Source organism: Brachyhypopomus gauderio, unplaced genomic scaffold (genome assembly GCF_052324685.1).
Source record: "Brachyhypopomus gauderio isolate BG-103 unplaced genomic scaffold, BGAUD_0.2 sc87, whole genome shotgun sequence".
Lineage (NCBI taxonomy): Eukaryota > Metazoa > Chordata > Actinopteri > Gymnotiformes > Hypopomidae > Brachyhypopomus > Brachyhypopomus gauderio.
This window is the reverse complement of record NW_027506908.1, coordinates 739,989-766,884: the sequence shown is the minus strand read 5'-3', so window position 1 is coordinate 766,884 and position 26,896 is coordinate 739,989. Positions and strand designations below refer to the sequence as shown.

The following is a 26,896-nucleotide window of genomic DNA, read 5'->3' as shown; positions in this document are numbered from 1 at the left end:
CATTGAATCATAGATAAGGATCAGAGGTAAATAAACTAGATTTTTTTTTTCGGCGTGAGAAATCTGGGGGGCCTTATAAGAAAAGGCTCTTCCCCCTACTGTTACCTCATTCATTTGTGGAACTAATAAAAGACCAGCACTCTGTGATCTTAGTGGACGTGGGGGTTCATAGTAGAAAATAAGTTCCTGGAGGTATTCAGGAGCAAGCCCGTGCAGTGCTTTATATGTTAATAATAGAATTTTAAAATCAATACGGGGGAAGAGCCTTTTCTTATAACGCCCCTGTTACGGAACAGCTCCGGACCCTTCCCTGTGGGCGTGCCGCTATGTTGTCTGCGTGTCGTTATGTCCATGTTTGTACTTCCGTGGGTGTGGGTTGTTTGTGAGCGTGTTCGTGGTTACACCTGTGCCTTGTCTCGAGGTCACGTGGGTCTGTGTAATTCACCTATTTAATGTGCGTTAACGCGGTGTCTTGTGCTCGTCTTTGTCTAAAGTTTCGTGTCTGCGTGAGTGTGTCTGTCGTGCTGCTCGCGCTCCACCCGGAGCTTCACATTGTGCAAATAAAACGTGTGTTCACCGTCAACGGCGTGGTGCCTGCCTCCTTCACCTCGCCGTCACAGCCCCCCAGCTTTGGAACAACCTTCCAAATTGCATACGGGACTCTGACACAGTCAAAATCTTTAAGTCTAGGTTGAAAACCCACCTATTTGGTTTAGCGTTTGATAATTAATATCCCCCCTTAGATAAATGTACAGATTCAGGGGTTTATAGACGAAGGGTTTTATGGTAGACTGGGGCGCTGGTGCTGTCGTCCTGTCACTGCTCGTGGTCACTCAAGTTTGTTGACAGGGCAGTGGATGGATGCCATTGTCTCAGAATGCCCCCAAGCCTATGTTACCTTCTGGTTCTGCCTTTTTAGCTAGGCTGTAATAGTTTAACTTAATGCCGGAGTTGCTGCCACACTCCTGAAATGTGTTTAATTTTATCTGTCCTGTATATGTCCTCATACAGAGCTAATTTTCCCTGTTTTATTTTCTCCACATGGCTGCCCGCCTGCTCGAGGAAAAATGAGATGAGGAGAGACAAGCGATCCATCCAGTGCCAGCCACCTACTGCCTGACCGGATGAGCCTACACCATGATGGACATTACTACATCTTTTCCTTTTCTTTATTTCTTTCTGTTTAAATTGTTGTTGTTGTCATGGTGACCGGTGTCGGCCAGAGGAGGAAGGGTTCCCCTCCTGAGTCTTGGTTCCTCTCAAGGTTTCTTCCTCATGCAAAAAACTAGGGAGTTTTTCCTTGCCACTGTCGCCCTTGGCTTGCTCACTGGGGGCTAGGACTCAGCACTTGTAAACTGCTTTGTGACAACAACTGTTGTAAAAAGCGCTATATAAATAAAATTTGATTGATTGATTGAAATCGGATGTGTGGCGTGAGAGCGTGTGAAGACAGTCAAATGCGTGTGTCTCACGCTCAATGCGTGAGAGTTGGCAACCCGGGGTTCTGTATCTGAACTCAGGGAAGAGAGCCTCTCTCTGTCACCATCATATCCAGTTCTATCTCAGCATGGATTGTGTATTTGAAGACATCTACGTCGAGAAAAAAAAATATTGACAAAAGTGGAGCGAGTTTTCAGCTATGGGGACATCATTCTACGGCCTCATCGTGCACAAATGACATACAGACTTTTGGCCAGTTTGGTCTTTTGCAAATGCAATGCAGAATAGTTTACTGAAATGTCTAAAGTTGCATTCCTGATTCCTGTTCATTGTTCAGTTCTTATATTTGTTTGTCTTGTGTCACTCACACATGGACACACATGTTCTCCAAGAAACCAGATAAGAGAAGAGAGGGAAAAATGCTGTTATGGTTCTTTGTATTGTACTGTGAAAATATCAGCACTTTTTATTTGAACATGGAGTTCTACTTATGACTTTTTCACAGAATATTTATTTCTGGAAAATTGTAGTTTAAAGTATGAATATTTTTGCAGCTAATTTTAACAAATTGAACTGTGCAATAAAGAGGTGTAATTTAAATTTTTTTAATACTTCGTGTTTTCAGTTGCACATGTTTTATCAAGATTTGGGGAGAATACAGATTTAAAAAAGAACACATGTCTATTATTTACATTTAAAATATACCTGCAACATTGGTTAAAAAAAAAAAGACTCGAAAGGACTTGAAATTCCAAGTTTCAGACTTGGGACTTGACTTGACTGTTGCCTGTCTTGACTCGAGACTTGACTTGACTTGACTGTCTTTGCTTGAGACTTGACTCGGGACTTGAGGATAAAGACTTGGACTTACTTGAGACTTGCAAAACACTGACTTGGTCCCACCTCTGATAATTCATATCCAATATACAGTCATGTCCTTCAGGTAACTTCTGTTTACCCTCCACTGACTGCAGGCCTTGTTGCATATATTTTGCAATTAGTAAATCAATATAGGCCTACAATTAAGACAGTAAAAGACCGTAAAGTAGGAGAAGGAGTTATAGGCTACTGAATGTTGTCATTACATGAATGCAGATGGGCATTTTTCACAGGTAATGGGGAACTTCCCGTTTCTTCTTTCACAAATGAATGTAATTTATGTTGCCTAACAAAACCTATACAACAGAAGACGTTCAGCTTAACACATAGATTTGCAAACTCTACCTTAATTATTTGTATGTGGTCGTCCTCACGTTATCTATCATTGATTTGGGCTAGTGCGACTAGTTTATCAGGTGACCAGTCGGCTAAAAATGCTTAGTAGTTTAGTGCTGTATGAGACATTTTACAACACAAGAAAATGATTTCACGTTGGGCTTAGAGGGCAAACGGTACGATTTGACTTGATGTGTATGTGACCTGGCTGGTGGGGACGGGAGAAGAAGTCTATCTGTGAGCGTGTGTGCTGTGCTGAAGACGCTTCCTTCCACTCGCTGAACTGAACTGCTGCAGCGCATCTGGTGTTAAAGGAAGAGAGAGGTCGGGTGTGTGTGAGGTGGTGGCTCATTTCAGGGCATTGTTTTTAATCGCTCAGGTTTTCAAAAGATCATTTCAAACCGACCTCAGTAAAATGATAGTAATAAAAAAAAAATTTAAAAACGAAGTTTCAAAAGGGCACTTTCGTTGATAAAGGGCAGAGTTGGTGGTGCTTTAGCACCACCTGATGTCTATGTGTGCACGCCACTGTTATATATACATATTATCATAACATGTATGTAAATTATCGAATGAATATCAAGTTCATTTCGGCATCATGGACAGTTAAATGACTTCATGAATTCAGTTAAATGATTTCGTTCATGTATATCAATATCAACATTGCACTGAATCCTATCGCATTATCAACGTGCCGAATTTGGAATGTTCCAGAAATCACAACAATTATTAATTTTATATGCTTTACAAGGCAATAAAATGACTTCATTGCTGTTTTGGTTAACTCATTTTGCTCGTAATCTGCCAGTTAAAATCCAAACAGTTTTTGTTAGCCTCAGATGTGGCACGAAATTATCACTTTAATTCTGATGCTAAATTAACGAGCTAATCAAACACGTTGAGATGAGTTTTAGACATAAAATCAGTCAAGCAGGTTCCAGCACAAAAGTCAGACAGGTGCGCTGTAAAAGGTTCGGTCACACTTTATCGCTCGGGCTGCGCTACAGTGTCTGTTCTCAGATGCGCTCCCACTACTGATCGGTAAGGGGGCTTTGACCTGCTCTGTTTCCGACCTGGTGGCCCGAAGCTCCCTCAGGGACACCATATCGACAGCGAGCTTAGTGCGGAAAACCGATCAACACAGCGCGGTGCAGCCCAGAAGCCCCGAACTCACAAGCTCCTCCAAGCTCTGCCTCCAAGTAACGTGGATTACAGGTACGCACCACTGCGCCCGGTGGGTTTTGGAGAGATCTGCTCAGCTCTTAATAAAGAGACTTAGCCGGTGCTGACATGTTTCCAGTGGCCTTATATATGAATAGTCTGTTTTAAAAACTACAAAAAGTGTGAATACAAAAGTGTGTTGGTCATGGGACTAATGTTTCAAACCAAATAAGCGCCTGGGGTTTATGGAATGAAAGTAATCATAAAATGAAGGTTAATTCAAGGTGGGTTCTTAAAACGCCTGATGAAATTAGTAATTTAATACGATAAATCGTTTCAAACTATAACTATAGGTGAAATAAAATGGAAAGAAAGCAAAAGTCCACTTTGTGCTTGAAACATAGGCTTCTTTGAGAGGTTTATCCGCTGGTGCGGTGTCACGGCATAATCGCAATGCGCATGCGCACGTTTCGAATATTTTATCTTTGTATATTATGAATTTTTGACCTTTGACCTTGCCCGTTCTTGGCGTAATGGGTAGCGCACTGGTCAGTCACGCAGAACGACGAGAGTTCAAATCCGCCACCGGGTATGTGACCCCATAACTTCAATAATGATATTGAGCGTGGAGGCCCTGGATCAGGGAGCCGAGAGGAAACGCGCTGCGCTAGGTTTCTTAATGACAGTGATGAGAATGACGGGCTCAGTTACAGGAGGATCACAAGGGCCAATAGATCAATACCCAGTGCCCACCTCACCGGTGCCTGATAGCCAACAGGGCACATTTTTAGTTGCCACTACCGGTTTTTTTTTTTTTTTTTTTTTTTTTTGTTCAATCTGAAAAATCGAACTATGCATTATTTATAATATATACGTAAAATATCCAATGAATATCAAGTTCATTTCAGCACCTTGGACAGTTAAATGACTTCATGACTTTATTTAAATGACTTCCTTCGTGTATATCAAAATCACCTTTCCACTATACAAAAGCTGTTCAGTCCATCTCATGACATTATGTCAATGCACAGAATTTGAAATGTGCCGGATATCCTGACGTCGTAATCGCAATGCGCATGCGCATATGTCGTGTATTTTAACATGCGCATATACCGGCAGTATCATTTCCGGTTATCTCGGGCTCGACTACAGAGACACGTCAACAATGACGTTTTACACGCGCTGTTTGCAGGACCTCCCTCGGGTGACGGTCAACGATGTTCATCGGATCGTCAAGACACACATGCCGCGGCTTCTTCGAGCGAGAAAGAGAAAGATTTCAAGATGTACATATCTAGTTATATTGACAACTACGAAGGTGAGTGTTCCGTGTTAGCGCTAGCACACACCTAAGCGTAAATTAGTTAGCGTTAGCAATGTGTGTGTGTGTGTGTGTGTGTGTGTGTGTGTGTGTGTGTGTGTGTGTGTGTGTGTGTGTGTGTGTGTGTGTGTGTGTGTGTGTGTGTGTGTGTGTGTTAGCTAGCTGGTCGTGTCTGAACACTAAACTTCGTAAGAGCTTAAACTCAAGATCAACACAAACCCGGCGGATCCCTGTGTTTAGCCCGGCCATGACTGGGTTAAACAGCGGAATCTGTGTTTGTAAACAAAGCGCAACTCGACGGTGTTCGCCGACGCGTGTTTGTTTACAAAACAACGAATATTGTGCTTTGTTTACAAACACGGAATCCGCGCCGGAGACTGCTGTTTAACCTGTCTCAGGACTGAGTTATCTCACTTCACTATTAAACACATACTGTGATTAAGTCTATTCTTTTATTTGCATTTTAGTGTGGAACAAAGATCAGGTAGACAGGAGAGATGTGTGTGAGGGCGACCTGTTTTAGGTCGATGAAGACGTCGGAGAAGCCACACAGCTCGAGTGTAGGGTGACAGTGCTTTAGAAGATAGATGCTATGAATGTTGTTTTTAGATTTATGTTTATGGGGATTAAAACATTTTGTTGGTGAAAAGTAAGTAGTGGAGTAATGTTTTGAGTAATGTTACCTGGCAATGTGAGTATGACTTAATGTCAGGAAAAGTGAATGTTAAAAGGCAAAACCCCCAGAAACTGTATTTGTTCAGATGTTTCCTGATTTACTTTATTGTAAATACTATTGAAGCTGGTAAATTGTTTATGTCAAATGAGGGCCACATTAGGCAACACTGTAGACTATTAGTGACAGTGTATTCTAATTATATAGCCTTTCCTGGCGGATTTTATTTTGTAAACAGTTTTTTTTTAATTAAATTGCACTTGATACTGTTTCTCATTGTATTTGCTACATTTTGTATTTTTGCAGATTTCATTAGATGATTCGAGACCTGCTCATGTGTTGCTGGGACAACTTTGTGCAATCATGTGGTGGCATTGCTTTATCAAACTGCACATTATTCACAACTAAGAGTTCCTGCTGTTCCTCCTGTCCTGAGCTGCACAGAGAGTGAGCAGCAATGGCACAAGCCAAGAACTTTGGTAAGTAATAATATTCTAAACTTTGTACATTTGTGTAAAAATGTAGGGTGCTATGAAAAATGTCAATAAACACAGAATACAGTCATATTGTCACGTAGGGCTACGCCTCCTCTCGTAGCTGTCACTCTGGGTTCCCTCATGTCTGTATTCCCTGCCTGTTTATCCCGCCCTGCTCGTTGTCTCTGTGATTTCCCATTGTTTGCCACGCCCCTGTTATCATTGTTCGCACCTGGTCCTTGTCTAGTCCTGTGTATAAAAGTCCCTGTGTCTCCCATGTCCGTATTGGTCTTTTTGTTCAAACCTGTGCCTAGTCATTCCAGCTGTTCGTAAGTTTGCGCCTTTGTGTTATCCGTCTCCCGTGTGTTTTGCCTTTTGTTCCTTAGTTAGTCTGTCTGGTTGTTATCTGTACCCGTTGTCATGCCTGTGTATATTTCATGTATGGACTGCCTTCCCGATCTGACCTGCGCCCGTTATTTCGACTCTGTCAATGGAATTTCCTTTAATAAATCTCGCTCTCCTCAGCGTTTGTGTCCGCCTCCCTGTTCTGCCCAGCGCAGGTCGTTACACATATACTACTTATTTTAAATTACAAAGACATCATTTCAGATATTAAGACTGCAAAATGTAATTGATTTAAAAAATAAAAAGCACATATACCACTGCGCTGCTGACAGTGATCCACCACCCATATAATATCTGCTCAGGGGTGGTCTGGGCCATAAATGAGTGAAGACAATCAATCTATGCAGAGAAATTGAATGATCTTTAGTTGTTGAACTACTAAGCTGGCCTGAAAAGAATTGTGCCAACTAAAGTGGCCAATAATTATACCTACTCACCATAACGGAAGTACTGTTTTGCATAAACAAACTTTAGTATGCATCATTACAGTAACATACAAATGAATATAAAATACCACAGTATAGATTGAGTTATTCAACCATGCACATTAGCAGTATGAGTATAAATAAATAGTGATCTCTGTAGATATATCTCTGATCATTAGGATCCTCTGCTCTGTAAGTTATGTTGACTGCTCTTACCTAGAAGCAAAGCAGGGCACACTGCAGCTGAAGCGTCATCATAACTACTACTGGCAGATCCAGGGGCAGATGCTCATCACAGGAATGGACTGGTGTGACTTTGTTGTTTTTGCTGAGGAGGACATGTTGGTGCAGCGCATATTGAAAGATGCACAGGTAATTAACACCATTAAACAAAAGGTGGACCATTTCTTTTTTCACATATACATGCCCAGATGTCTATAAACTCAGTTTGTATGTTTGTATATATTGTTGTATTTGTTTAAAATGTTCTTATAACCCTGATAAGGATCTGTAGAATAGAAAAACATTTAAATGTCATTGGCACAGTTCTGATATTTAAAAAAACAACTCAATAGACAAATCACAAGCACTTTGTTTCAAAATAAAATTATTTATTTTCCTTCACTTTGTCATTGTTTTACATTTCGTCAAGCTTAAGTACAAACAAGTGAAACATTTATATTAAATATTAAACATTAAAAGTGAAGCCCATTAGATGTGAAGTAACTATTTACAAAAAGTAAGTGGTCATAGTTCAAACTGCAGGAAGTGTACATGAAAAGTAAACACATGGATAACATGCATATGCACCCTTAAATATTTATCACAGATTTGCAACATTGGTCCTGGGGGCTATTCCACGAAGCGAGCTTATGAAAGCGGCGCTTATTAGAGTGAGCCTCGCTTGAGTTAGCCAAACAGTTCACTTCCGTCTAGTTCCATTCCACTAACGAAATCCAGACTCAACCTGTTCCCGCTAATTCAAGCCCGGCTTTTGTAATCGGCGATCATGCGCGTGCACACAGTATTTACACAGCCTCACTAATCGATATTCGAAAAGGCAAGAAAATGTCGAAAGAGCTGAAAGAACGAGCAGCTTTTTTTTCTTCTGCTGAACAGGAGCTACTCATACGTCTTTATGAGGAATATAAAGACGTTATTATGAAGAAAGGCAACACGTCCTGTATTAATACAGCCAGAGAAGCTGCCTGGCACAATATTGCAGACAGATTAAATGCGTGAGCATATAATTTAACCCATTCATTGGCATTTAAAAAGTGTTATAGTAAATTAATAATGTTAATAATTTCCTGATTTAGAAGTAACATGAGCGGGGTTAGGAGAACGTGGCAACTGTATAAAATATTTTAGCAACCAGAAAGAAAACTGCTACTGCTGCTGCTGGTGGTGGGCCTCCTGTAGCAGCCCTCACTCCTGCAGAAGACCTTGCTTTAGAGCAAAACAGCGGACGCCCCATCATTGTGGGAATCGAAGGAGGAACATCATCTGATCCTGTCTGTCCTCATGATACACAGCCTTATGTTAAAGGTAGGTTCAGTTGTTTCTCAGATTTTACATTTTTGTTCTTTGTTTCTTCTGTCCACAGGCTCAGCAAGACAATTAATACATTTCTCTTTCCAAAAAAAACGCCTCTTGTTTTATGTTAATAGTGTTAATGAACAAATGCAAACAAAATATTCCCTTAACTAAAGTAAGTGTTTGCATACATGTCCCTCACAGCTCTACCATCCATGTGGTCTGCAATTAAAATGTCGTCTTCCCATTGCTCCAACTGCACTCTTGGCATTTCTTCTTTTTGCAGTATTGCCACATTGTGCAAAACTGCACAGGCTGCTTTAATGTCACAGGCTCTCTCAGGAGTCACTCTGAGATGGCGCAAGCAGTTAAATCTGCTGTTTAACTGTCCAAATGCCATCTCAATGCATGCCCTTGTCTTTGAATGTGCATGATTGAACCTCCTCTCGGCATCTGTTGTAGAGTCTGCATATGGGGTAAGAAGAAAAGGTTGGCAGGGGTAACCCCTATCCCCAAGCAGTAAGCCAGGAAAAGCACCTACGATTATAAGGAGAAGAGTTAAACACTGAGGCCAAATCTGCACTATTTTGTGTGGTTGGAGTATTCTTACCTTGGGCAAACCTCTGTGCCAGTGAGGAGGCATGAAATATCCTGGAATCATGCACCGAGCCGGGCCATTTTACCTCAATGTTGGAGAATAGAAATTGGCTGGTGCAAACCATCTAGAACAATGGCAAAAGTGACAAAGGGTGAAAGTTATTCAAACCCATGAACTGACATGCTTTACAATTTCTGTTGGGTAGGCAAAACTTGCATGCACCTGTACATTGATGCTGTGAAATAATTTTTTGGTTCACATAGTCTGCCTCCATGGGTACAGATGGAGCCTTTATCCAGATGTGAGTACAGTCTATAGCACCAATGACATTTGGAAATCCTAGACAATTCAATGCGTTTTGAATTGAAGGAATTTTAGCATGAAATAGTTGATTAAGATGAATACAAAGCACTTTGGTAAGTGCTCTGGATAAGAGCGTCTGTTAAAGTCATATAAATTTAACTCCAAGTTACTGATCAAACCAACACTACTTCTCATGAATACATGCCAGCTGTTCTGAAAAGGATGGGAAGGATGCCTCTGTGACCAGGGAATTTAATGAATATATTAAGGAAGCGCTTAAGCGCAAGGTAAACCTTTCGAATTTCGCTGCAGAACGTTGCCTTACTAAGATGTTATGCATCCCCAAAGCTGTACAGAAATGCACGACTGGCAAAGAAGCACAAAGCGATACAGACTGTTTGGGGTTTGGTAAGAGCTTTACTATGTCTAGTGGTCTTCTCAATATATGGCCCCGGTAATTTACAAAGATATATAATACTGTGTCTTCTGAACCTGTAGCATCGGCGCAGATGGAAATTCTGAAGTGAGGGGGACCAAGCTGTACAATATATGCGTTTATGCTTGTAGATGCTAGATTTCGGATGGGGTCAATATAAATCTGGAGGGGACATGTCCCCCCCGTCCCCAGTGCCATCTGCGCCCCTGACCTGTAGTGCTCAAATAAGTAGTCATCCGGAAAGCCCAGTGGATCTGTCCTGTCCTGGAATGACCTTGGAGCTGGTAGCATGAATGCTCTGTGCACTACACACGCTCCCTCATCTACTGGATTCTCTACAAATGGGCATGCCATGGTCAATCAGCCTTCAGCCTTCACTGTTAGCTGCTCTTTTTATAGCTTACATTTTGGATTATTTGTATCACCTGTATGAAAATCTTGGTAAGGTATTTGTCTGTATCCATTTCCTTTTTGCACCATTAAGTTAACCACACATTTACATTATTTATACTGAACATATGTAAATTGCAAAGTGATATGATTTGTGATAGAGTTTATGCTTATGTATGTTTCTGCACCATAACTGCGATTAGACACTGTATTCCATTTTACACTGACCTGAATTTGTGAAGATTAAACCAATACATTAAAATGTGCAGAAACCTCACTGAATAACATTGAATATGTACTCTTAAGATCGAAATATAAATTGCATTTTGAAATATAATTATTAAATTTTGATAATAATAACCTGCAATCATTCCAAACTAATAATTACAGTACTCAATTAAATGTATAAAGATGTTATAATATATGCTACATCCACAGCCATTTAATGGATAGAACTGCAGCGGAACCTTGTTCCTCAATTCAGTTTCCCGGATGGCGAGACTGACATCACGCTGCTCAGCCAATAGAAGCGGTCCGGCTAAGCTAAGCCTCAACTCTAGCCTGGTACGGAGCAGGTTAGTTCAAACGTATATGTTGCTGTAGTAACTGAGCGAGGCTCAAGTCTAGCCTCTTTTGTGGAACCGAATTTGAACAAAATGAGCCAGGCTTGTCTTTAAAAGCCCGGCTTACTGAGTTAGCTCGCTTCGTGGAATACCCCCCTGGAGTACCATTGCCCTGCTGTTTTTCCTTATTTAGTAAACCTACCTCAAATCATGAAAGCCTTAATTGCAGCAGGGAAACATCAGGAGAAATTCTGTAACATTTCTAAAATAATAACAAAAAGCCCTGTACATGAATGTAAAAAGTATTCTTGGGAAAGAGCAAATGTTATATATTCTGTACTCATACAGACCTTTCCACCATCCGAGGCCCATTTCTTGACAAGAGGACCATTCTGGTAGCTGGAGAGAAGACATGCCACAGTAAAAAATTTGATTGATACTTCCTGTGATGGAGAGTGGTATTACAGTGTCAAATAGTTTGTTTTCTTTAATTCGTCTAATCATCCTCTCCACATGTACCCTTAGACGTGCAATATGCTGGGTCTCTCTCACATCATCTTCCAGCATCTGTGTTCTCTTGTGCAGGAAAGCAGGCCTCATCAGCTCATCAATTGGTGTTAGCTTCTGGATTGGGCAAAAACAAAGAGAAAAGATTAAAATAATATACACAGTCCGGTCACATTATGAACACCCATTGAAACCATACTGTGAGCGTGGTACTACGAGTGGGTGAATATGGAGGTGGGTTCACTACAGAGAGTGAGGTGAATACAGACATTGGTGTTCCCAATCCAGGTGTTTTAATTGTGTATTCCAGCAAAGGAGTAAATCACCAATACTAGTAAACGAAAAGAAAAACTGTATAAAAGGAAAACAAACATATAAAAAGTACTCAAGCCCACAAAGGCTTATAAGCAGTACCTCCAGTAAGCACTGGCAATCAGCAGCCAGTCTAGCCCCTAAGTTTCTTGGGCTCAACACAATAACATCCAATATCAAACAACCAACATTAACCAACCAACCTCAACCTCCTTAGCCTCTGAGAGGAAGGCCTCTTATACTAGTAGCCCCTCCCCTTAATTAAGCTGGGACACACCACTACTACTAGCAGGGGTTACCTACAAACACAAACATGACATACATTACTGCAGTAACATAACATTTTACATTTAGTGCACTACTATGACAAGAATAATAATTAATATGTCCATTTGTTGCATACAACTCCGTCCTCAGGTATTCCCAGGAACTGTAACCCCCTCCCCTCCTTCAGTAGGCCGAGGGCCCTTCGGCCACTATAAGAGGAGGAGCTGGATGGGCCGCCAGTCCCCTGAGAATCCCGGAACAGATAAATACAACATTATAATCAATCACATGTCTTTTAGAGACTTGGTGATGGGTGAGTGTATCATGTTTTGTAAATTGTATCTAAGCATTTCTGTCGTCAAAGCAGTTGCTTAAACATGAATAACTTCTTTAAAGGGCTGTAAAACGTGCATTTTAAACATTCCAGCCACACCTGGAGAAGTTGTGTCGGCATTCGAATATTCGGGTTCTCCACAGGCAACATTGTCGACTCGGAATGCAAAAATTCGAGACATTTGAGTTTTTCTTGACAGTTTCACGATAATTTATTCAGTTGGTTTGATGTTCCTCGAGACCTTGTTAAGAGTAATGATGCTGTGATTGTGATGGTATACACCAGGGGCGTCCCAGCCCGCCAGGGGGTTCAGTCCAGCCCACGGAATAAACCTGCATTATTAAAAAAGAATAAACTCCATTTAGTTAAAATCTGCAGTTCCTATAAAAAAAAGAGAAAAGCGGACACAGAGTGTCGGATTTTTCAACAAAAATGGAATTACTTCAGAATAGGCTATATGCACACGGGGTGCTGACATATTTCCGTTTAAATATTAGCCAGGTCAGCCCATTGATCTATATATCTATATATGGATTGCGCTGCTGTAACACACGATTTCCCCTCTGGGATACATAAATAAATCTATCTATCTAGCTATCTATCTCAAAAATCCCAACAGAGGATGTAATGTAATTATCTGTAGTTATGTATATATATATTCATGTACATTTTTGTACATTAAATGTGGTTTACATGTGTTGTGACCAAATGCTGATTTACTGCAATAAATTCACTGTTTAAGTACTGTTTAATTTATTTTAGTAATAATTTGTCACCCACCTGAGAGTTCTGATTGCTTACCATACTGTATCAATTACACAAGACACTGACCAGATGAATGCTAATTTCTTTATTATAATAATTCATTTTCTATAAAATTACATGCATCTTTTTAATGAATATAATTACACCTATAATAAAACAATGAAATATATTTAAACACACCTTTAAACACAACTTACACAATGTGTGAAACACACATTTAAGTACACACACAGGTGAAGTGAGCACACGTGCCCGGAGCAGTGAGCAGCCTCTACAGCAGGGATGGGCAACTTCCATGATAAAGAGGGCCAAAAATTTTTCAGCACTATTATTGGAGGGCCACATGACCACGCACTTCAAATAATTGGATATGAAAGACACTACAAATTATTCTCAATAAGAACATTTTCAATGAATTCAGATCTGTATGTTTATTGCACCAACATACATCTATTTTCTGCATATAAATGCATTAACATGTCCTTAACCCTACCAAGTCTATGGGCATTTTTGCTGTTTAAGCATGGTTACATAAATGTGTCTCTAAACATACTTAATTATAGCATTTTACCCACATGTCTCTTTTTTTTTTTCTTTTAATTATTAAATTATTATTGATCTATTTGCGGGCCGCCAGTTGCCCATCCCTGCTCTACAGCCTCTAGGGCTGAAGTGCCCTTGGGTAAGGCACCTAACCCTGAAGTGCCCTTGGGTAAGGCAGCTAACCCTGAAGTGCCCTTGGGTAAGGCAGCTAACCCTGAATTGCTCCACGGGCGCTGTAGAGGCTGCTCACCGCTCCGGGCACTCATTGACAACTACAAATGATTATAGAATAGAATAGAATGCCTTTATTGTCATTATACACATGTACAATGAGATTGAAAGCTTACCTTTTTCAGTGCAAACATACAGAATATAAAAAGTATCAGAAAAATTTTTACACTATAGAATAATAAAGATTTTTAAATTTAAATACAATAAAGGTGTGGAGAATTTCCAGTTCTAGTTTAAACACTAAGATTTGCATGTTAAATAGTTAAATAGTAATATTGCACATATTCCACATATTATTGCACTTATTATTATTGCATTTATTATATGGTGAGAGTCTATGGGATTGGAGGTTCAGTTATGGGATCAGTGCATGTGTGAGTTCAGTGTGGTGATTGCTTTGGGGAAGAAACTGTTCTTGAATCGGTTTGTCCTTGTTCTGATGCACCTGTAGCGCTTCCCTGAGGGCAACAAGTCAAACGGATCAAAGCCAGGGTGGGTGCTGTCCTCCATTATGTTTTTAGCTTTTTTGAGGCAGCGTGAGGTATAAATGTCCATCAGGGATGGAAGAGGGCAGCCAATTATTTTCTGTGCTGTTTTAACTACTTTCTGGAGTCTCTCTCTGTCTGCCATGGTGCAGCTGCCATACCACACTGTGACGCAGTACGTCAGCAGGCTCTCGATGGAGGCGCGGTAGAACACCAGCAGTAGGTTGGAGTCCAGCTTGTGTTTTCTGAGGACTCTCAGAAAGTGTAGCCTCTGCTGAGCCTTTTTGATGACTGCTGTGGTGTTTCCAGTCTAGGTTGGCAGAGATAAGGACACCAAGGAACCGGAAAGTGTGGACCCTCCACATACTCGCCGTTAATGTATGAAGGGGCTAGGTTGGTGTATGAAGGGGCTAGGTTGGTGTATAAAGGGGCTAGGTTGGTGTATAAAGGGGCTAGGTTGGTGTATAAAGGGGCTAGGTTGGTGTATAAAGGGGCTAGGTTGGTGTATAAAGGGGCTAGGTTGGTGTATAAAGGGGCTAGGTTGGTGTATAAAGGGGCTAGGTTGGTGTATAAAGGGGCTAGGTTGATGTATAAAGGGGCTAGGTTGATGTATAAAGGGGCTAGGTTCGTGCTGTGTTTCCTGAAGTCGACGATTATCTCTTTGGTTTTCTTTGTGTTCAGAGATAAATTATTTTCTGAGCACCAATCTGCCAATTTCAGGATCTCCTGTCTGTAAACTGTCTCATCTCCTTAAGATGAATTGGGGTGCCCAAACTTTTTCAAATGACTGTACCTACAAATGTTTCCCTTAAAGCAGCGTCTGAGCATGTATCTCTAAATATGAGAATCCAACAAAAAGCAGTGTATTATAAACCATTTGATCATATGCTCGTGTTTAATTGGCAAGTAGTAAAAATAGCTTAAATGCACCAATATTCATACAGTGCACATATATACCACACATAAAGCCAAGAGAGCCTATACCAAATATCTTTCCACTATACACCATACACATATACAGTATAAGACAAAAAGATTTTACACTTATGTAGCGCCCCCCTAGTTAGTAAGTGCCAAACTACGCCACCCCTTAATTAGTGCTTTTTTACTTAGAGTAAGGGGAACTCTAAAGAAGGTAGACAAACGTCGGTGATGCAAAAATACAGTCTTTATTGAAGACAATAGACTCTGTCAGTTTAAATTAAATAAAACAAGAAACAATCTAAGAGGTGTTGACACTACCTGTTTGTGGTTTGGAGACTGAGTAAAGACAGCCAATTGACAATACCACTCGTGAATAATCTCTAAAATTCAGCCACACACTGCAAATGTTTCCAAATCACACTCTAAAGTGAACACAGCACCCGATATGGCTGCCTCTATCTCAGTCTCAACATAGCCACATCTAAATAGTACTGGATCAGAATACTCAAGAGACTCAAGTTAAAAAAAAGGTACATCGACCAATAACTAGACACACAGGTAGTCACACAAGAGTAAGGGTTTTTAAAACAACGGGTCACTTAAATACCCCTGAGCAGCATATCATTAAAAGACCACTTTATGATTTGCTATGGTAGGATCTTTTAGATAAAAGAACACAAAATAAAACAAAACGGTAGAAAACAGCAACTGACACCCACTGAAGCTGTGGCCCTTCATATACACAAAACAGAAAGAAACATTACATTCAGTCAATAAAACATTGACTACGTTCAACATTACGAATATGATTTAAAAAGACGAAACATACCACATTCATCAGGGTTGACCAACTTCACTCATGGACAGGATAGCAGCTTGTCACAGAACACTGGATATACAGAGTGTAATTAAAAAAACCATATGAAACCTCTGGTTTAGGCATACTAAAACATTTTCAGGTGTTTATAAAGCTTTAGAGAATGCACGGTGGCTAATTGTACCTGGTAACCGATCATTCGTAAGTCAGTAGAAGACAGAATGGATGTGGCGTGTCACCAACAGACTAAAATAAACAAAGGAGCTTTACTCCGTATGTCTGAAAGGGTGCGACTAAAGCTCGAGCATGATTACCAAACTCGCATACCTCGTACTCTGTACACACACCGGCTGTTGCTACCTTAATGACCTGCGGCCACTCCACCTGAACACTCCTATCCTCGCGTCCCCACACTAATTAAAACCAAACCATGTTTAGTTGCTCCATCAGTCATCTTGTGCAAAAGTATAATATGCAACTTAATCCTACCTTCGGACTCGCTGTTAGACACGCTTCTTCTAGACGCCGCCACCTGCATGCGCTTTAGCCACCACGCTATCCTCTAGGACCCCACAGGTGTCCCTATATATGCCTACCTGTAAATGGCTTACCCAATGCAGGTGCTACTCTACTCTAGGACGTCATCCTTCATGTGCGCACCAAAACAAAGAAAGCGTCGCCTTGGCTATGCTGGCTACAATCACCCCCTCCAAATGCATCGGCGACCCGACGATGGCACTCCAAAACGTTAACCCATCATTCTTCTTGTTCAGGCAGCTCTTCATACCTCTCAGTTATAACTGCCCGAGGGAGTCGGTGGGGGTTAGAGTGTTGACCGGCGTTCAGTCTTGTCGAACGGCGTAAGGGCATTGGCTCTTGTGAGGCTCCCTCTTCTTCAGGGGTAACGGGGTCATGTGGTCCAGGTCTCTCCTGGAGTTCTTCCACTAACAGTATAACATCCCCATCTTCATCTTCCTCCAGAACTGGGGAGTGGGGCCCACTTTCCTCACCCGTCATGGGGACAGTATCTTCTATATCTTCTGTGCCCTGTTCTTCATTCAGTGCAGCTTGTAGCTCAGACCGGTGCACCTGTCGGATTGGCCCCTCTTCATCAACCGGAGCCACAGAGTAAACCACCCCCGTTCCCACTGGACTTCTAACCACTCTGTACACACAGGGGTTCCAATGATCTTGGATCTTGTTTCGTCCTGCTGGGTGATTCCTCAGATAAACCAGCTGCCCTTCCTTGAACCCAGAGTCGTTTATTTGGTCGTTATGGTTTCGATTACGCCTGAGGGCCTGTTCCTCTGTCCTCTGCCTTACATGTTCATGGACAAGCCGTAGACTCTGCTGATGTGTCTGAATCCATTCATCCAACGTTCCCAAGTTTTGCGTGGGTTCTTCCAACCCCAACAGGAAATCTACTGGTAGCCTGGGGTGACAACCAAACATGAGAAAATAGGGGGTTCGACCCGTGGTCTGATGAGGAGTAGTATTATATGCAAATGTCAGTTGGGGCAAGTGCCGTGGCCAATACCTCTTTTGGTCAACAGGGAGTGTCCTAAGCAGATCATGTAAAGTGCGATTGAAACGTTCACATTGTCCGTTTCCTTGGGGATGATAAGGGGTGGTTCTGCTCTTCTGCACTCCATAAATCTTGCATAACTGCTGTATCAAAGTACTTTCGAAATTCCGGCCTTGGTCGGAATGTATACGGGCTGGAGGACCGAACCGATGAAACCAATGTTGTACCAGCATCTGGGCTACTGTACTTGCCTGTTGATCTCTAGTGGGAACAGCCTGGGTGTATTTTGTAAAGATGTCGGTCAAGACCAGGACGTTTTGCCTACCATCCGATGCCGGTTCCAAGACTGTAAAGTCCAAGGCCAGGATCTCATTTGGCCGTGATGCTTGCAGCGTACCCCAATAGGGTCGAACTTTAGGCTGAACTGCCTTCCCCAGCACAAATCTTTGGCATCGACTGCACCACTGCTCTACATCCTGAGCCATATTAGGCCAAAAGCACCTGCTCCGCAACAACTGTAGAGTTCGCTCTGTCCCTTGGTGCCCATGATCATTGTGGACACTATGTAAGACCTCTTCTTGTAGACACTGAGGAACAAGCAGCTGGAAATATTCTGGTCCCCCACCTGGGGGATGGACTGTTCGATATAGTACGCCCTCTCGCTCAACCAGTCGCTCTTGCTGGCGAACGAGGGCTCTACTGGCACTGGACAAAGTTCCACGTTCTGTTGCTGTTGGAGGTCGTCTTTCATCATAGAACCTCCATACCGGTTCAATAACTGGATCAGCCTTCTGCAGTAAGCCCAGATCTTGAGATGAGCGTCCAGGGAATGCAACGACTTCACCACACAGGGCCCCAGAACCACTGGGCTGCTCGTTCCAAGAGGCTAGCACCACTTGTGGAGGCATGCTTGTTCCAACTGCAAAGCGCTCCACGTACTGTCGGGACAAAGCATCGGCATTTTGATTGCTCTTCCCTGGACGATACTTGATAGTAAAGTTAAATGATGCCAATTGAGAAGCCCAGCGCTGCTCCACGGCCCCCAACTTGGCAGTCTGCAAGTGACTCAAAGGGTTATTGTCAGAAAAAATGGTGAAGTGATTGCCCAGCAGGTACTCTCTGAACTTCACCGTCACAGCCCACTTGACGGCCAGCAATTCCAGCTTCATAGAACTGTAGTTATTCATGTTTCTCTCAGTGGGCCTCAGCCCTCTACTAGCAAAGGCAATTGGACGCACTTTCCCGTTCTGTTCCTGTGAGAGCACCGCCCCAAGGCCTCCATGGCTAGCATCCACTTCCAAAATAAATGGTTTCTTAAAATCAGCATATGCCAGAACTGGGGCAGAAGTAAGTTTCTCTTTTAATAACTGGAAGGCCTGCTCGCAGTCTTCACCCCAAGCTGTAGCTAGAGAGATTTTGGGAGTCTTTCCTTTTCGTCTGGGTCCACTAAGCTTCCCAACAAGATGGTGCAAGGGGGCTGCAAGTTTAGAAAAGTCTTCTACAAAACGTCTGTAATAACTAGCGAAGCCCAGGAACGAACGAAGTTCAGCGAGATGTAGTGGCCGTTTCCATTCTTTGACCACCTCAATTTTAGCAGGGTCGGTCGCCACCCCCCTCAGCAGAGACAACATGGCCCAAGTACTTCACCTGATGTTGGAAAAAGTTTCACTTGGACAGTTTCACTTTCAATTTCTGTTTCTGTAGCCGAGCGAACACTTCTTCCAGCCTTTCCAAATGTTGTTCCACGGTAGCAGAGAAGACCACGACGTCATCAAGATAAAGAAGTACAGACTGATATCGACAGTCCCCAAACATGCGTTCCATGAGACGTTGGAACGTGCCAGGGGCATTACATAACCCAAAAGGCATTCGATTAAATTCAAATAAACCAAAGGGAGTGCAGAAAGCCGTCTTAAATTTATCCTTTTCCGCTACTGGGACTTGGTTATACCCACTGGCCAAATAGAGTGTAGAGAACCATTTTGCTCCTGACAAGGCATCTAGGGATTCCTCTATCCTAGGAAGTGGGTATGAATCACGACGGGTCTTCGAATTCAACTGCCTATAGTCTACACAAAGTCTGAGGGTCCCGTCTTTCTTGGTCACCAACACGATAGGGGAAGAAGAGTAAGGGCTACTGCTTTCTCTGATGACCTGGTTATCTAGCAACTGTTGGATATGAGCTTTTACTGTTTCATATTGAGAAGGAATGATCCGACGATAAGGCTGGCGCACAGGAGCATCATCTAGCAAGGGAATCTCATGAGTAATAAGGGATGTACAGCCCAAGTCCCCCTCCCCTTTGGAAAATATACTGCCATATTTGGAAAAAAGAGCAGTAGCCTGAGCAGCCTGTTGTTCAGTAAGCCCCTCAAGATCCAACACAAGCTGGTCAGAAGAATTATTGGACGAGGTGACGTCGTGCGTGGATATAAAAACTGAACACTCTTCCCAAGAAGACTCTACAGAGACCTTTGACTCACTTCCCATTATCGTGGCTGAAACCGCTTGCACCGTGCCGACCACATGACGAGGAGGGAGCCACACATCAGAGCTACTGACATTTACTATGGGCACATACAGCAAACCCTTTCTTGCAGAGACCAGAGTAGGGGATAAAAGCAAACCTTCAGGAAGGGGTCCGTCTTCACGGCCCAATGGCTCCAACAAGAGCTCCACTGAGTCTACCTGAGGGCACGTAGCGGGGACCATGGTCATCGTACCAGCCTCAATACGAACAGGAAGTCTGCCATGAATGCGAACCTTGAAGGGTTTAGCAGCATTCAAAACAGCCTCTACCTTCTCACAGTGGCGTAGTGCATGCCGAACCGCCGGGACCGCCGACTGCACTGGGGGGGAGGAAAAGAGTTGAGGACCATGCTGTCCGAACAGGGTTCTGTAACAATCACCCAGCACATTCATACCCAAAATGCCTGGCGTTTCTGCTTTACGACCCTGAAGCACAACATCCGTAGGATCCTTAACTATTAAAATCCCTCTACCCAAAATGCACTGTCCCAGGACTACCACGTCAAGCTCGAGATAGCCTATATAAGGAATGTCTAACCCATTCGCTGCTTTGAGGCCCAACCATTTACAGTCTCTCGTTTGCAAATGTGTAAAGTGCTTAGCAAAAAAACTCTCTGTGATGGTGGTAACCATTGACCCGGTATCAATTAGACATGGGACTGTTACCCCTCCCATATGCACACCTAATACGGGACAATTTCCAACTAGTTGACTGTACAAAGGGCGGTTAACATTAGAGCCAGGACTTCCCAATCCCAGCGTGTGGCTCTGCACACTGGGGAGTCCTAGTTTTCCGACTGGTTGACCGAGTTGCTACGGGATACAGTGAGATCCTGACTATTGGTAGCTGAAGGAAGAGGAGCAGATCGACAATAGCGAGCGATGTGACCTGGCTCGCCACACCTAAGGCAAATCGGTTGGCCATCTGATGTACGTCTAAAACGACCATTCCTAACGGAAGGACCTGGGGCATTACCACTAGGCTGACAGAAGCGTTTAACTAACATATCAAGCTGAGCTTGCGGTCTCAAAACCATCTCCTTTAACTCTGCCAATTCGGAGGTTTGAGCGATAGTAGCCTCACATTGTGGCGCAAAACGCACTTCGTGACTACGTGGCAGAGCACGCTGACCCCGATCGCGACCTGGCTGACCCTCCTCCAACCACCTAATAGCCTCCCGCCTTACATCTAAAATAGACAGATCCTCGTCGTCCCGTACCAATCTTTTGAGCTCTCTACGTAAAGTATGATCTCTAACGTTCTCACAAAACTGATCCCTTAACACATCCCCGGAATTAAAAATAGCATCACCCTCACTCTGCTTCACTCTGTCCATGAGTTCCATTAGCGCATGAGAGAATTCGAACAATGACTCGTTCTCCCGTTGTTTGCGATCAAAAAAACGCTGCTGCCAATGCACATAGGATTTAGTACACCCATACATTTCCTTTAAAATGCGAATAATTTCATCGGGGTTTTCTCGGCTTGCTACCGGTCGATACTTTATTTCATTACGGGCCTCGCCCTCTAAATGATCATATAAAAACATAGCTTTATCTAAAACAGACATATGTCTGGATCTAATACAACTTTGTGCCTCCTCAGTCCACTCCTCTACCGAAAGGGCTCCTGCAGCTGTCGAACCAGAGAACTTTGGGCACTTTCTTTCTTTAGGCAAATAAAAAGCATGTTCCCGCCGTACGGGTGGGATTTCGTCTCCAACATTTTCCCCAGTACCTCCATTCTGCACCCCAGAAGGTCTCGCATTTGCAGTTTGGAGCTGTTCCACTTGCTCCCGCAGTCTCTGTAGCTCCCCCTCCATGACGACTCCTTGCTGACAGCGTCCTCCTGTTGGAATGCCAGCTGCTGTTTTCTACCACAACAAATCACTAATACTGCTCGAATCTACTTACACTTTATTAAATTAAACTGACAGGTCAAAAGCGCTAACTGATGTTCGATCCTGGCGACTGCGCCAGATTGTAGCGCCCCCCTAGTTAGTAAGTGCCAAACTACGCCACCCCTTAATTAGTGCTTTTTTACTTAGAGTAAGGGGAACTCTAAAGAAGGTAGACAAACGTCGGTGATGCAAAAATACAGTCTTTATTGAAGACAATAGACTCTGTCAGTTTAAATTAAATAAAACAAGAAACAATCTAAGAGGTGTTGACACTACCTGTTTGTGGTTTGGAGACTGAGTAAAGACAGCCAATTGACAATACCACTCGTGAATAATCTCTAAAATTCAGCCACACACTGCAAATGTTTCCAAATCACACTCTAAAGTGAACACAGCACCCGATATGGCTGCCTCTATCTCAGTCTCAACATAGCCACATCTAAATAGTACTGGATCAGAATACTCAAGAGACTCAAGTTAAAAAAAAGGTACATCGACCAATAACTAGACACACAGGTAGTCACACAAGAGTAAGGGTTTTTAAAACAACGGGTCACTTAAATACCCCTGAGCAGCATATCATTAAAAGACCACTTTATGATTTGCTATGGTAGGATCTTTTAGATAAAAGAACACAAAATAAAACAAAACGGTAGAAAACAGCAACTGACACCCACTGAAGCTGTGGCCCTTCATATACACAAAACAGAAAGAAACATTACATTCAGTCAATAAAACATTGACTACGTTCAACATTACGAATATGATTTAAAAAGACGAAACATACCACATTCATCAGGGTTGACCAACTTCACTCATGGACAGGATAGCAGCTTGTCACAGAACACTGGATATACAGAGTGTAATTAAAAAAACCATATGAAACCTCTGGTTTAGGCATACTAAAACATTTTCAGGTGTTTATAAAGTTTAGAGAATGCACGGTGGCTAATTGTACCTGGTAACCGATCATTCGTAAGTCAGTAGAAGACAGAATGGATGTGGCGTGTCACCAACAGACTAAAATAAACAAAGGAGCTTTACTCCGTATGTCTGAAAGGGTGCGACTAAAGCTCGAGCATGATTACCAAACTCGCATACCTCGTACTCTGTACACACACCGGCTGTTGCTACCTTAATGACCTGCGGCCACTCCACCTGAACACTCCTATCCTCGCGTCCCCACACTAATTAAAACCAAACCATGTTTAGTTGCTCCATCAGTCATCTTGTGCAAAAGTATACTTAATCCTACCTTCGGACTCGCTGTTACAGACACGCTTCTTCTAGACGCCGCCACCTGCATGCACTTTAGCCACCACGCTATCCTCTAGGACCCCACAGGTGTCCCTATATATGCCTACCTGTAAATGGCTCACCCAATGCAGGTGCTACTCTACTCTAGGACGTCATCCTTCATGTGCGCACCAAAACAAAGAAAGCGTCGCCTTGGCTATGCTGGCTACACTTATTTAAATGTTAACCTGTGCAAATATGCATGGTTAATATACATGTCACATAGGGCCACGCCCCCCTCTCTAGCTGTCACTCCGGTACTGTTCAATGTGCCTGTGTTCTCCTCGTCTGTTTATCCCGCCCTGTTTCTATGCTTTCCCTCTGTCTGTCACACCCCTGTCGGTGTTCTCTCCTGCTGTGAGTCCAGTCCGTGTCTTCTGTGTGACCTTGTTTAGATCCGTTCCCCAGTAAGTCCAGTCCATGGCTGTGTTTGAAATAGCCTACTACAGGGTTGCCAACTCTCACGCATTGAGCGTGAGACACACGCATTTGACCGTTTTCACACGCTCTCACGCCACACTTCCGATATCTCACGCCGAAAAAAAATATCCAGTTTATTTACCTCAGATCCACATATATGATTCAATACGTTACTAGTTCGCTAGCTCTGGCGCCATCCACCGGCGATATAACACTGAATCTGTGTCCATCTGTGAATCTGTGTTCGCCCCCCCCCCCCCCCCCCCCCTCCGCTCAACAACTTTCGTTCGCCACCCCCCCCCCCCCCCCCCCCCCCGCTCAACAAAATACACTCACCACTGGCTCCAGGTTAAAATCTCACTCCAAGCGAACGTCAAAAGTTGGCAACCCTGCTACTACATACTACTGGCGTACTGATTGAGCCCCAAATCAGTATGCCCAGGGGCGGACTGGGACAAAAAATCGGCCCTGGCATTTTTGGACCAGACCGGCCCACTCACACTCGATAACGCTTTTCATACTTTTCAGTTTTTTGAATGTGTATACCAACAGTTTACACTCTTCAAAACCATGTACCCTAAGCCATGCCATGAGTTTACAGGAATTAGTGAGAGTGAAATAAAATAATTTTTAAATCATTAAATACTTTCAAAAAGTTTTGTTTATTAACAGTATGAAAATGCATATTGAACCACTCCATCACAGTAATGAATGCAGCATTCATCCAACTGGGTGTGCCTATGTGTTTCAGGGAGGAAGACAAGAGAAAGAAAGAATAGAGATGAAAAATAAAGGATCAGATGCTAACTCTTCCAAGAGTAGTACTCAATAAATTGTGAACTTACCCAGTCAAAAGAATGAATGTATGTTTTTTTTTTTATCTCAACATAAGGAATTAATTATTGTTGTTTTATCTGAAAAACAGACACACAGCTGCATTGGCATAATACTGGCAAAAAAAATTGTCATTGTAAAAAATAAGATTTTCTTTAATTAGAGCCTACATTTTCTTTAGCCAGCTAGGCTAAATGGCCCCAAACACATCCAGGAGAAAAAGTAGCTAAACCTAGGCTTACAAGTTAAACAATCAATGGCCTAATAACAAAATCAGAAAACTGCCCAGTAACTCAGTTTAATTGAATGGTGGCTTTAAAAATACACCTAGAAATACTGGATTTATGAAGATTTGTGAAGAGGCACACAGCAGCATTGGCATATGGCACAGGCAATAAACAAAATTACCATTTTAAAAAGTGTAATTTCCTTTAATTTCTGTACATTTTCCCTAAACACCTCCATAAAAGCTACCAAACATTTCCCCTTCCTACCAAGCATAGCCTTAGCCTAGCCTACTACTCACCCCACAAATATTAATAGTATAATAATGAAAATAGAATGCTGCCTGCTGAGTGACTTAGTACTGTTTTTGTTGGTGAATGGAGGTTTTAAAAGTGTTCTCACATTTAAGACTATTTAGTTCAGAATGGAAGACATAAAAGTACTAAAATAGGCTTATTTTCTCATTCAGTCAGTGTACACAAAGTCTTATAATAGAGGTAAGGACGTTATTCACTTATTTTACCTTTTGCATTTACAATACAAACTAACTCGGCCATAGAACATTAGCCAAAATGATTTTATTGATGTTTTATCAATTTATCAGATTTGGCAAAGGGTTTGGTTGCTTAACCCTACTCATTTTATAGCTGCTCTGAAAGGAGTCAGGCTTACCGCACGTTCAGTACATGTTTCTGTTCACTGGCCACCGTCACCACTGTCATCAGCCACGGGAGCTGATGAAGGCCCTGCTGTGGCAAACATTTGAGTAATTTTTATACATTTGGCAGCGTTTACTTGAAGTTCAAGCTTCTTTTTTGTCGTAGTTTCTCTGCACCTCCTTTGCGCTTTTTCTCCATCTCAGATACTCACATACGTTATGTTAATCAACGTTAGATTGCACTACGCACCGGCGCATGGAGGAGGGGGTGTTTGATGATATGATTGGTACAGCTCTGTGTCAGTAAAGAAAATAACCAATGGGCTGCATACCAGCGTGTTTAAGGACCGGTAAACTCTCGCGCTGACTTTTTTTTGCCAAATGCATTATGCAGGCAGCAGGAGCATCGCGAAAGGTGTGTTAATGTGATTCGCCAGACAAGTGTCAATCAGCCAGCCTCCATCTGAATCGGCCCACTGATCTACTTGTTTTATGGGCCGGTCAGACCAATATATAAATAGATAAAAAAGTGTCAGGACTGTCGGCCCAAATAGCACGTCGGCCCACCGGGAAAATGCCCGGTATGCCCGATGGCCAGTCCGTCCCTGAGTATGCCGTATGCAGTATGTGACCAAAATGAAAATTTCCAGTACGCGAAACATACCCGGATGACCTACTACTTCCGCAAAATATTCCAGTACGCGAACAGAGCTATCTTCGTGGTGTACTGCATCCCATCATGCAACGCTACGTTCACGTGACCCCGTAGTGTGCTTTGCTTTTGTCGCATACTGGAAACTGTACTGCATACTACTACGAGGACTAGTATGCAGTATCCAGTATATACTGAGTCCAGTATGCAGTATCCAGTATGTAGTAGTCTATTTCGAACACAGCCCAGGTCTTCTGTTGTTCACCTTGTCTTGTCTGTCCCTCCTTCCTTGCTTTCAGCTCAGGTGTTTCTAGTTTGTCTTGATTGGTTTGGTACTTGTACTCCCTGTGTTTCAGTCCCTCTTTGGAAGTCATTGTGGTGGTAATCCTGGTTGTGTGTTTATCTGCCTTGTTCTGAGTTCTTGTGTTTGTTTTATCCTCTGTCTTTTGTTATCTGAGTTATCTTGTCTGGTTGTTAGTTCTTGATTTGTGATAGTTGTATTTTAATTAGTATGCCTCGTTACCCTCGTATCCTCTATGTTAACACTCCAGCTATTAAACCCTGCTATCCTCAGTATTTGTGTCCTCTTAGCTCTCAGTCGTTACAATACCTTTTAAAATGCATTGAATTTATTTCCTTTCTAAGCTTTATGCACACAAAAATGAAACCATATGCACATGTGCTTAAATTAAATATACCCCTGCAAACTCACAATACGATTTCAACTGT

General features: G+C 42.5%; 2 long non-coding RNA genes across 2 annotated transcripts; one reads left to right on the top strand and one right to left on the bottom strand.

The window, feature by feature from the left end:
* The first annotated feature begins 4,957 nt into the window (after positions 1-4,957).
* LOC143493473 (uncharacterized) lies at positions 4,958-12,905 on the top strand. The gene is made up of 3 exons (XR_013125477.1): positions 4,958-5,134; positions 6,117-7,488; positions 12,179-12,905. It is a non-coding gene; the product is annotated as an uncharacterized LOC143493473 (long non-coding RNA).
* A 2,562-nt stretch (positions 12,906-15,467) lies between these two features.
* On the bottom strand, positions 15,468-23,545 carry LOC143493468 (uncharacterized). Its single transcript, XR_013125472.1, has 7 exons — positions 23,338-23,545; positions 23,184-23,269; positions 23,041-23,102; positions 22,870-22,929; positions 21,920-22,772; positions 16,140-16,199; positions 15,468-16,042 (listed from the first exon to the last, which is right to left on the bottom strand). It is a non-coding gene; the product is annotated as an uncharacterized LOC143493468 (long non-coding RNA).
* Positions 23,546-26,896: the final 3,351 nt, after the last annotated feature.